Source organism: Neovison vison, chromosome 6 (genome assembly GCF_020171115.1).
Source record: "Neovison vison isolate M4711 chromosome 6, ASM_NN_V1, whole genome shotgun sequence".
Classification (NCBI taxonomy): Eukaryota; Metazoa; Chordata; class Mammalia; order Carnivora; family Mustelidae; genus Neogale; species Neogale vison.
In genome coordinates, this window is record NC_058096.1 from 176651433 (window position 1) to 176664052 (window position 12620).

Below are 12620 nucleotides of genomic sequence, written 5' to 3' on the forward strand. Positions count from 1 at the left end.
AGACCCACTTACTGATCTTGGAGCACCTGCTAGTGATGCGGGGGGCAGGTGGGCCTCCACCCAGGGACTGAGACCTGGGCAGCAGACCTTTGGGAATCCCACCTGTATACTGCTAATACCAAGGGAAGCACCCTGCTGAGAGTTCTGCATAACCCTTTACCTTGGCTGGGCCTTACAGCTGCAAGGACAACAACACTGCCTACTAGCAAGCGCACAACAACCGCAGCTGGGCCTTTTAGCCAAAGACTGTACAGCCAGACAGGCTGGACACCAACCCTACCTACCAACATGCCTGCAGCCATTCCATTGCAGACCCACCACAACGGGGGCGGAGGGGGGGTGTCAGGGTGGACACATGCGGCTCATACTGAGGACATATCTACAACACCTGAATCTGGTATCCAGGGTAGACTGAACTTCTAAGCCCTACAGGATCTATCCTACAAAAAGCCAGTATTTCAAAACTATGAGACATAGCTGAACTAATACATGAAAACAAAAACAGAACTAGACAAAATGAGGAGACAGGGATATGCTGCAAACAAAAGAACTAAACAAAACCTCGGAAAAAGAACTAAATGAAACAGAGATAAGCAATGTATCCAACAAAAAGTTCAAAATAATGGCCATAAAGGAACTTACTGAACTCAGGGGAAGAAAGGATGAACACAGTGAAAATTATGGTAGAAAGTATAAGCAAGTGCTCAATCAAAGTTGAAGACTATAATAATAGAAATAACAAAATCAACTCAAGGGAATCAACAGCAGATTCAAGGATACAGAAGAGTGGAGCAGTTATCTGGTAGTCATGTTAGTGGAAATCACCCAAAATAGCAGGAAGAAGAACCAACTCAAAGAAATGAGGATAATTTAAGAGATGTCCATGAAAACATCAGGAGCGTCTGGGTGGCTCAGTGGGTTAAAGCCTCTGCCTTTGGCTCAGGTCATGATCCCAGCCCTGGGATCGGGCCCCACATCAGGCTCTCTGCTCAGAGGGAAGCCTGCTTCCCCCTCTCTCTCTGCCTGCCTCTCTGCCTACTTGTGATCTCTGTCTGTCAAATAAATAAAATCTTTAAAGAGAGAGATTTCTATAGAAACATCAAAATAATAATCCCATAATAAGTGTCCTAGAAATAGAAAAGAGAGAAAAAGCGCAGAAAACTTATTTGAAGAAACAAAGTTGAAAACTTTGATAACCTGGGAAAGAGACTTTCAGGTCCAGGAAATACAAAGATTGCCAGATAAAATGAACCCAAAGAGAGCCAAACCAAGACACATTAAAATTAACATGTGAAATTGTAAAGATAAAAAGGGAATCCTAAGGCAGCAAAAGAAAAGCATTAAGTTACATACAAGGGAAACACCTAAGACTATAATTGGATTTTTGCAGAAACTTTGACTCTACTGTCCTACCCTCTTAGGCACTGCTAAGTGCTGAAAGGAAAAAAATGACAGCCAAGGATACTCTGGCAAGGTGATCATTCAGAATAGGAGATAGAGTTTCCCAGACAAACAAAATCCGAGAGTCCCACCAAACAAGTTTTACAAGGAATATTGAAGAAACTAATTTAAGTAGAAGACAAAAGACTATAACTAGAAACAAGAAAAGATATGGGAAAAAATTCCATTTGTAAAGACAAACATAATGGATTAAGCGCTTAAAGTTGTAGTATGAGGGTTAAAACACAAAAACAGTAAAATTACATCGACAATAAAATCTACAATAATTGCTTAAGGAATATACTACATAAAAGGATCTTAAATATGTCAAAAACCTAAAACAGGGTGGGAGGGGAGTAAACATACAGCACTTTCAAAATGGGTTCAAACTTAAATGATGTCCAACTTAAAATAGACTGCTATATATGCAGAAGTTATATATAAAATATATGAGCCTAACAGTAACCAAAAATCTGTAATAGACACAAAAAACTTGAAAATCAAATATAACACTAAAGAAAGTCATTGACTCATAAGAGAGCAAGAGGAAAAAGAGAACTACAAAAACATCCAGAAGACAACCAAATGACAAAAACTGCTTAAATGCTGCCTACAAGAGATTTACTTCACCTAAAGACACATACAGACTAAAAACGAAGAGCTAGAAAAATGTATTTAATGCAAATGGAAGCAAAACCCCCAAAAAGGTAGCAATACCTCTGTTAGAAAAAATGGACTTTAAGAGTCTCATGTTCTACCGACTGAGCTAGCCAGGCACTAGAAAAAATAGACTTTAAAATAAAGGTTGTCACAAACAAAGAATGGCATTGCATGACAATAAGGAATCCATCTAACAAGACAATATAACCCACTTACATCAATGGATAGATCATCCAGACAATAAGGAAACAGTGCCCTTGAACAATACATTACACTAAATGGACTTAATAGATACATACAGAATTTTCCATCCCTAAAACATCAAAATACACGTTCTTCTCAATTGCACATGGAACTGTATAAATCACGTTAGTTCACAAAACAAGTCTCAATAAACTTGATGATTTCATCATATCAAACATCTTAAAGTATGAAATTAAAAATCAACTGTGAGAAGTAAACTGGAAAAAGCACAAACACATGGAAATTCAACAACATGCCACTATGCAACCAAAAGGTCAATGAAGAAATCAAAGAAAAAAATAATAAAAATACCTTGAGACAAATGAAAATGAAAACACAATGCTCCAAAATCTAGAGGCTGCAGCGAAAAGTTTTAAGATATAAGTTATATTCTGAAATCTAAAGTTACCAAAAAAGAACAAAGCTCAAAGTTAGTAGAAAGAAGGAAATAATAGAAAAAAATAAGATTACTGAAACTAAGAGCTGGTTCTTTGAAAAGGTGAAAAGAATTGATACCTAGTAAGATTTATTAGAAGGGAAAAAAGATTAGACTCAAGTCAAGAAAAAAAAGTAAAATTACAACTGTTACCTCAGAAATACAAAAGATCATAAAAAAAACTACTACAATTATACATCAATAAATTGGAAAACCTAGAATAAATAAATTCCAAGAAAAATACAATCTTTCAAGACTGAATCAGAAAGAAATAGAAAATCTGAACATACCAATTCATAGTAATCAAGTTGAATCAGTAATTAAAAATCTCCCAACAGGGGTGCTTGGGTGGTTCAGTGGGTTAAAGCCTCTGCCTTTGGCTCAGGTCATGATCCCAGGCTCCTGGGATCGAGCCCCGCATCGGGCCTGCTCCCTCGCCTGCCTCTATGCCTGCTTGTGATCTCTGTCTGTCAAATAAATAAATAAATAAAATCTTTAAAATATATATATATTAATAAAATAAAATAAATAAATAAAATAAATAAAAATAAATTTAAAAATAAATAAATAATAAGTAAAAATAAAAAAAATCTCCCAACAAACAAAAGTCAAGGACAGACAGCTTCACAGGTGAATTCCAGCAAACATTTTAAATAAAGTTAATACCTACCATTCTCCAATTATTCCAAAAAGAGAAAGGACTGCTTCCAAACTCCTTCTATGAGGCCAGCATTAGTCTGATACTAAACTAAACAAAGACACTACACAAACCAAAAAAACTATAAGCTAATATCCCTTATGAATATAGATGAAAAAATCCTCAACAAAATATTAATAAACCAAATTAAACAACAAAGAGATCACAGCATGATTAAGGGGGTTTGTAGGAAGATACAAACATATCAACATCCACAAATCAATGTGATAAACCACATAAATAAAATGAATACAAATCCCATGAACATCTTGATATTTGCAGAAAAAATTTGATAAAATTTAAAAATCCATTTATGATAACACTCTCAACAAAGTGGGTTTAGAGGGATTGTACCTAAACACAATAAAGGCCATATATGAGAAATTCATAGCTAACATCATACTTCTCTGTGAAAAGATGAAAGCTTTCCCTTTAAGATCAATAAGAACACAAGGATGCCCATTCTTTCCATTTTTATTCAACATAGTATTGGAAACCTTAGCCACACAGCAGTTAGACAAGAAAAAGGAATAAAAGGCATCCAAATTGCAAAGGAAGAAGTAAAATTATCACAATTTGCAGATAGCATGATACTATACGTAGAAAACCCTAATGTCTCCACCCAAAACTATTGAAACTGATAAATGAATTCAGTAAATTTGCATAATATAAAATCAATACACTAATAGTAAACTAACAAAAAAGGGCAATAAACCCCATTTACAACTGCATCAAAAAGAATAAAATAGCTAAGAATAAATTTAACAAAGGAGGTGAAAGACCTGTACCCTGAGAATTATAAGACATTGATGAAAGAAGATGACACAAATAAGTGAAAGAAATACCATGTTCATAGGTTGGAAGAGTTAATATTGTTAAAATGTCCACACTACCCAAAGTAATCCACAGATTCAATGCAAAATTCCAGTGGCAGTTTTCATAGAAGTAGAATAAATAGTTCTAAAATTTTATGGGACCATAGAAGAAAAACTCTAGATATCCAAAATACTCTTGACAAAGAACAACAAAGTTGGAGGCATTAGACTCCCACACATCAAACAATATTACAAAGCTATGTAATCTAAACAGTAAAGTATTGGCATAAACCCCCATAGATCAATGGAATAGAATAGAGATCTCAGAAATAAACCCATGCATGTATGTTCAATTTATGACAAAGGAGTTAATAATATATAATAGGAAAAGGGCAGTATATTTAACAAATAGTGTTAAAAAGCTAGATAGCCACATGCAAAAGAATTAAAATGTACCAGGATCTTATAGCATAAAAAACTAACTGAAAATGGATTAAAGACTTAAAAACCTGAAGCCGTAAAACCCCTAGAAACAAAACATGGGCAGTAACCTCCTTGACACTGGTCTTAGTGGCATTTTTTGGATTTGCTTTCTCAGGCAAGGACAAGAAAAGAAAAAATAAACAAGACTATCTCAAACTAAAAAGCTTTTTCACAGCAAAGGAAACTATCAACAACAACAAAAAAAGCACTCCACTGCATGGGAGAAGATGAACTCATAGAACTCAATCTCAAAAGAAAAAAACCTTATTTAAAAATGGGAAGGAGACTTAAATACACATTTTTCCAAAACAGACGTGCAGAGGGCCAACCACTTCATGAAAAGATGCTCAACATTACTAAGCACAGGGATGCAAATCAAAACCACAATGAGATATCACCTCACACCTGTCAGAATGCCTATTAACAAAAAGACAAGTGTTGGTAAGGATGTGGAAGAAAGGGAACCCTCATGCAGTATTGGTAGGAGTGTAAATTGGTATGGCCACTATGAAATAGCATGGGGCTTCCACAAAAAAAATTTTTTTTTAATAAACAGAACTACTATAGATCTAGCAATTCTGCTTCTCGGAATTTATCTGAAAAAAAATAAAAAAAAACAAAAACAAAAACCCAAATTTGAAAAGACATAGACACCCTCCCATGTTCACTGCAGCATTACTTACAATAACAAAGATATGGAAGCAACCTAACTGTCCACCAGTAGAAGAATGTGTTGTATATATACAATGGAGTATTACTCATCCATAAAAAATATTGAGATCTTGCCATATGTGACAACATAGATGGACCGAGAGGGTATTATGCTAAGTAAAGTAAGTCAAAATAAGACAAATACTGTATGATTTCACTTATTTGTGGAATCTCAAAAACAAAACAGAAACAGATTCATAAGTACAGAGAAAAAACTGATACTTGTCCAATGGTGAAATAGGTGAAAGGGACTCAGAGGTATAATCTTAATGGAAAATACAATATAAATGTGTCAGTTATTTAAAAAATGATAAAAATATGTTTCTTTGTTCCATAAGCAGGAAAATGAAACTTAAAAGTGAAAATAAGCCACTAAAATTTTGGCGCAGTTGGTTGGACGACTGCCTCCGGCTCAGGGCGTGATCCTGGGGTCCCGGGATTGAGTCCCACATCAGGCTCCCAGCTCCATGGGGAGTCTGCTTCGCTCTCTGACCTTCTCCTCGCTCATTCTCTCTCTCACTGTCTCTCTCTCTCAAATGAATAAAATAAAAAATCTTTAAAAAAAAAATTTTAAGAAAATAAGCCACTATTTCTTGGGGCACCTGGGTGGCTCAGTGGGTTAAAGCCTCTGCCTTCGGTTCAGGTCATGATCCCAGGATCCTGGGATGGAGCCCCGCTCAGCGGGGAGCCTGCTTCCCCACCTCTCTCTGCCTGCCTCTCTGCCTACTTGTGATCTCTGTCTGTCAAATAAATAAATTTTTAAAAAGTTTTAAAAAAAAGATTAAAAAAAGCCACTATTTCTTTCAGGGCATCTTATAAAAGACCAAACAACGTATGAAGTTTTGGCTAGAGTATAGGCTTGATATATTTTCCAAAAGGGCTAGTAACGCTCCAAATTTATAAGCCAGATAATTTTGCATGATGCTTGAAAACTGAGAAAATAGTTTTTGAATTCTACAAAAGTCTTCTATGTTTACTTCTCTTTCACTTCAGGAAAGTACATAAAGTTCAGATTATCCATAGCATTCAATTTAGCCGCTCTGTTCCCTTTGGAGCAGTCCAAAGTTAACAGCCTCAAAAAAGACATGAGTCTATTGGGAAGCTGGAAAAAAAAATTCAAAAACAGGTCCCAGAAATACAGAAGCCCTGGGACACAGGGTAGAGTAGTTCATTTGCAGTTCATTTGTATGTGAAATTTGTGTTAGGAAGGTAAATATAATTCACACTCAGATTTTCTTTTTTTTTTTTAAGATTTTATTTATTTGACAGATAGAGATCACAAGTAGGCAGACAGGCAGGCAGAGAGAGAGGAGGAAGCAGGCTCCCTGCTGAACAGAGAGCCCGATGTGGAGCTCGATCCCAGAACCCTGAGATCATGACCTGAGCCGAAGGCAGAGGCTTAACTCACTGAGCCACCCAGGTGCCTCCACACTCAGATTTTCTAATACATGATAGAAGAAAATGACCAAAACTTTTCTGAAACTGGGGGTGAAGGTACGGACTCTTAAAATAGGCTAGTTAATTTTAAGTATTAGTTTTAAGTATTTAATTTTAAGGTTGGATAATTTTAAGTATCTAACCAAATATTCTTAGAAAGTTAGGGCACAATAAAATACTAAAAATAAATCTAGGAAAACAGTGCAAGGCCTATAAGACAGAATATATAAACTTATTGGCTACTTACAAGAAGATAAACTAATGGTCAAGAATACTGGAAGACTTAGAAGTATAAAAAAGTCCATTTTCCCCAAAGGCATGTGTAATTTCAGTGCAATTTCCATCAACATATTACTGTGTATTTTTTATAACTTAAGAGTTACTTTCAATTTTACCTGGAAAAACAAGTGAATAAAAATAATAAAATTATGGGAAAGGAAAATGAGGAGCACCTTTGATAACAGGTGGATGTTAAAATTCTATTTTAAAGCAATGGTAATGTAGGTTGTCTGGTTGGTTTTAGCAGAGAGATACATAAAAACTAGTGGAAAATCAGAAGTTTCTTAAAATAGTGGATAAACATAGGAATATATCAAATGAAAAGAGTAGGAAAGAATGGCTTATTAAGTATATGAGGTTGAGATAACTAGCTTTAAATTTGGAGAAGTTATTATATCCCTGTATTAAAGTATATTAAAAACTAGATGCTTAGGCACTAAAAATATAAAGAAAAGACACTGTTTAAACAAAAAAAGAAAAGAAAAATATAAGAATAGTAGACATAGTAGAGATATGTAAAGACTAAATTCATAGACTTGACTCTATAAAAATCATGAAATTTTCATAACTAAATCCACAACAGACAATAGCCAAATGATAGAAAAGCAGGTATAATACTTATGATAGACACTGAATCTAAAGCCTTATTTTATAAAGCAGCTTTTCTCAAAATTTTGGTCTCAGAGTCCCTCCATGACATTTAATAATCATTGGAGATGCCTAAAAAACTTTTATGTATATAAATTACATGTGTACTATATTGGAAGTTAAATCTAAAACATTTAGAAAAGGTATTATTTATTTGTGAAAAAATAATGAATACTGTTTTTCTGAAAATAAATAAATTGGGAAAAAATAAAAAAATAAAATAAAATAAAAATAATAAATTCATTAACTATTAATAGAAAGTTACCTGCTTCATATCTGTTTCTGTACTCAATCTGATATAATCTCCTATCACGTCCCCTCTGCAAGCATGGTTGGCAAAAATGAGAAAAAGGACAAGGAACTTGCAGAATTGCTGGATGCAAAATCAGTAAGTACTGGAACTAAGGCCAGGAAATACCTACCTTCGACTTATTTAAAAAAAAAAAAAAAAAGAAGAAAAGAAAAAAAAAGGCAGGGGGCATGGGGAGAAAGGGAAAGAAAATGAACTCTTACCATTTTAAGCCATTGTTGCTAGAGCATTAGGTCTTGGTGCCAAAAGAAAAGCAATCTTAACTTAATTAAACTGTCTTTATATGAGTGGCTCCATCCTGGCATCAACATCACATACCATTCTGAAAAGGCTGAAAATGAATCAAACCCATGTTACAGAACCCATTTTGGTAACAGAGGTGAGGCTTAAATGGTTTTAGGGTAAGCAATCTCACTACCACTTCCCCCCCCTATATTTCACTTATGTAAATGAAACATTATGTAAATGTTTATCTATGTAGATAAACATGCACAGGAGCTGGCTTTATAACTGGGGAAGATACAAAGAGTTTAGCTTAGTAGTAGGTATTCTAGGGACAGAATGGAAGAGAATTAGGAAAAGAACATGGTATCCTGTGATATACAGGACCCTTGGAATTGGTTGAGCTTCTATAGTTCAAGAGGTAAGAGCCAGGAATAAGTGAAACAATTGTGAGGCTCTGAGTTCAAAGGGCTCTGTTTCATGATCCAGGTTGGGACATCCTATGGCCAGCATCATTGCAGGGGGCAAGGGAGACGATGTTCTCCCCACTGCTGCCTAGAACTCAGAAATGCACTGGTTCCCTGGAGTAGGCCTTGTGTTACATATTTATCTAACCATGTTTCATTTTTCTCTTCCAGGACACACAGGAAGACGGCATTTCCAGAACCTCTCTTGTAGTTAGGTTGCAGCCACATAATTGGATTTTGAGGAAAGGAACGTGGGCAGATACAACGTAAACCATTCAATGTTCAGTCACAAAGTTTCCCTGTCCTTCTGTGATGACCTCTGAAATGATGCAGCATCACAATATGGAAAATTCCTGGATTCCTGCATCATCATTTCGAGGAACGCTGCCAAGGCTAGCCGAGTGGCACGGAGCAGCCTGTTGTGTGAAAGAGAAATAAACTTTGGTGGTAGTCATCTATTGAGATTTATAGGTGTATTTGTTGCCACAGCATTGTGTAGCTATTATGACTAATACGCAGCTGAAGAATGAAAACTTTGAGATCTGCCGATGACCCTTGACTTTGAGAGCAGAGGGTTGATTATAAGCAGTGAAGCCTGTCAAATTACTTTTTGGGTAAAAGCTGTGTGGGAACTACACTGGAGAGGAAGAACAAAGCCAACAGAGCAAAGTGAGCAAAGTGCTCTGTCAATAACTTAATTTGTGATCATATATAAGATAGCCTGTTGTGGCATCCCAGAAACATTTATGTGAAAGGGGACAGTTTAAGATGTACTCATTGACAATAATCACATGAATGGAGACCAAAGATACCACTATTTTTGCATCTACAGGAAATGTAATCTTTTTTGATGTCACAGGTTCGTATATAGGGATTATACTTCCATCATGCAAAAGACAAAAAAAATCCAAAGCTGATCTCAGTTGCAGGTCCAAAAATTTATAATCACTCTCACCTCCTTTCAAAGCTCTGCTTCATCATGTCTCAAGAGCCTTGTGATCTCAGTGGAACTACCCAGCTCAAAACAAACAAAAAAATCTGATGTTTCTGACGAGTTAAAGAGATTTTGTCCTGAAGCCTGTCTCCCTCTGCCAAATGGGTCTCTACTTCCAACCTATGCCTTGAGAAGGGACTCGAATGCTGGTTATGCAAGCCAAACCTATATTTACTGAAGTGGCACCCAGCTGCCCCCTGAGACTGGTCCAAATGAACAACTGCAAGAAAAAGAAACAATCCAAGCAGGAATGATCATCTGTGGAAATTGCATCACCATGCATGACAAAAGCCATAATTGCCTACCTTCCACAAAAGACTAGCTATTCAAACATCCCTCTAGATGAGGAACCCTATCAATCATTTAGTTTGGGCATCAGGAAAGACTTACATTTTTTAAAAAGATTTTAAAAATTTATTTGAGAGAGAGTGTGAGAAAGAGAGGGAGGGAGAGATAATCTGAAAACAGACGCTGCACTGAGCACAGAGCCCCCTGTGGGACTCAATCACACAGCTGCGAGGTCATGACCTGAGCTGAAACCAAGAGCCAGGACACTCAACTGTGCCACCCAGGCACCTCAAGACTTAATTTGTAATTACAACCTCCAGATTATTTCCCAGTGCTTAAAACAATAGCAGCAACATTATTGTATATCTCAACCAAACTTGCTGGTGTGATTTATCAAAAATAAGAAGCATGAACTCTCCATCAGTCTTCATTTGAACTGATAAAAGGCTTAGAACAAATCCAATGGCCTATGTGTTATTTCAGGCTGTTAGTCTGTCTACCTCTAAGATCAAGCACACTGTATGTTTTACTGTGTAGTACTAAGGGAAGTAACCCTACCACCAGAGGACCCACAACACTGAATTATTATTCATGGGCTTCTTATTTTAAAGTCTATTATATCATATGGTTTCACTTGTGGAGCATAAGGAATAACACAGAGGACATGGGGAGATGGAGAGGAGAAGGGAGTTGGGGGAAATTGGAGGGGGAAATGAAGCATGAGAGACTGTAGACACTGAGGAACCAACCTAGAGTTTTGGAGGGGAGGTGGCTGGGAGGTTGGGGGAGCCAGGTGGTGGGTATTAAGGAGGGCACGTATTGCATGGAGCACTGGGTATGGTGCAAAAACAATGAATTCTGGAACACTGAAAAGAAATTAATAAATAAAAATTTAAAAAAATTCTGTTATAACTCAGAGTACCTTTGGGACTTAGGTACTTCATTAACACTGTGATAGGCTTTCTGTACCCCAGCTGTGTGTATGTGTGTTTGTTTGGGGGGGGGGCGCGGATATGTTGTTAAATAGAGGTAGTTGGTATGAATGACAGCCTAGTTGACAATTCCTATAAAAGAAAAGAAGGTATCTTGGTAAGGTCAAGTGCAAATATGATGAAGAACTGTTGTATAAGACACAAGTTTAAGGGCTCGGGTTGTTTCAGTTTTATCATGTCCTTGGGTAAATGTAAAGTGTTGAAATGTTTTCCAAATTGGGCATTTAGGGGATAGGGGAGGGAGGGAATAAGGCTCCATGGGTTATTTGATATCAAAAGTACGAGTTCCTAAATCCTCATTTTCAGAAGTGACCTAGGATCAACAAAGTTCTAGGTGAAAATCGTGCGTAAGGTAAGTCAATTTTATAAAAGTCATCTACTTTTTTTTTTTAAAAGGTTTTATTTATTTATCAGAGAGAGAGGGAGAGAGCGAGCACAGGCAGACAGTATGGCAGGCAGAGGCAGAGGCAGAGGGAGAAGCAGGCTCCCTGCCGAGCAAGGAGCCCGATGTGGGACTCGATCCCAGGATGCTGGGATCATGACCTGAGCCGAAGGCAGCTGCTTAACCAACTGAGCCACCCAGGCGTCCCAAAAGTCATCTACTTTTGACATAAATGTATTCATATATTTTTGCTCTTGATACATTATTCCCAGCTTTGAGGTGATTTTGCAGAGTGTTTTTATAATATGTCATTGACCATAGATGAGTAATTCAAATTTAAATTCATCTATATTGCTTCAAGTTTTCTCATCAGTAGTCATTTTACTTTAGTTGCTGGTTCCTCAGAGCTTGTACAATGAAGGAACACTTGTTTACGGTCTGAGCATTACTGAACTCTGATTAACTGAAGCCACTTAAGGCCTGAGTGTTCTCAACATCTAATATGTATTGATGAAAGTATAGACTACTGAAATTATAGACTGCACTGAGCTTTCTTGCTCTGAAGTAACACTGACTATATTTGATACATTATATGATACATAATAATTGTCCTATAGTGGGTTCTATAGACGAAATGCCCAAAACACAGTACCAGTCTCTAAGAAGAGCAGAAATATGGGTCGCTTGGGTGGCTCAGTGGGTTAAAGCCTCTGCCTTTGGGTCAGGTCCTGGGATCAATTCCCACATCGGGTTCTCTGCTTGGCAGGGAGCCTGCTTCCATCTCTCTCTCTCTCTGTCTTCCTCTCTGCCTACTTGTGATCTCTGTCAAATAAATAAATAAAATCTTTAAAGAAAAAAAAGAGCAGAAATAATGTATACGTTTATACTGGACAGTTTATGCTAATTGCACAGGTGTGAATTTCGCATTCATATGAAATGATCTCTTCCGTGTTCAAGCACACAACCAGGTGAATGTCCCTTGTGGTCACAGAGATCTTTGCACAATGGTTGAGCTCGCTTTAGCTTACCTTATAACAGAAACACGGCTTTCTTAAAATTCTCCTGTATAGAAGTAGGAAAGGGCAGACATGGAAATACATATTAATAGGAGCCTTA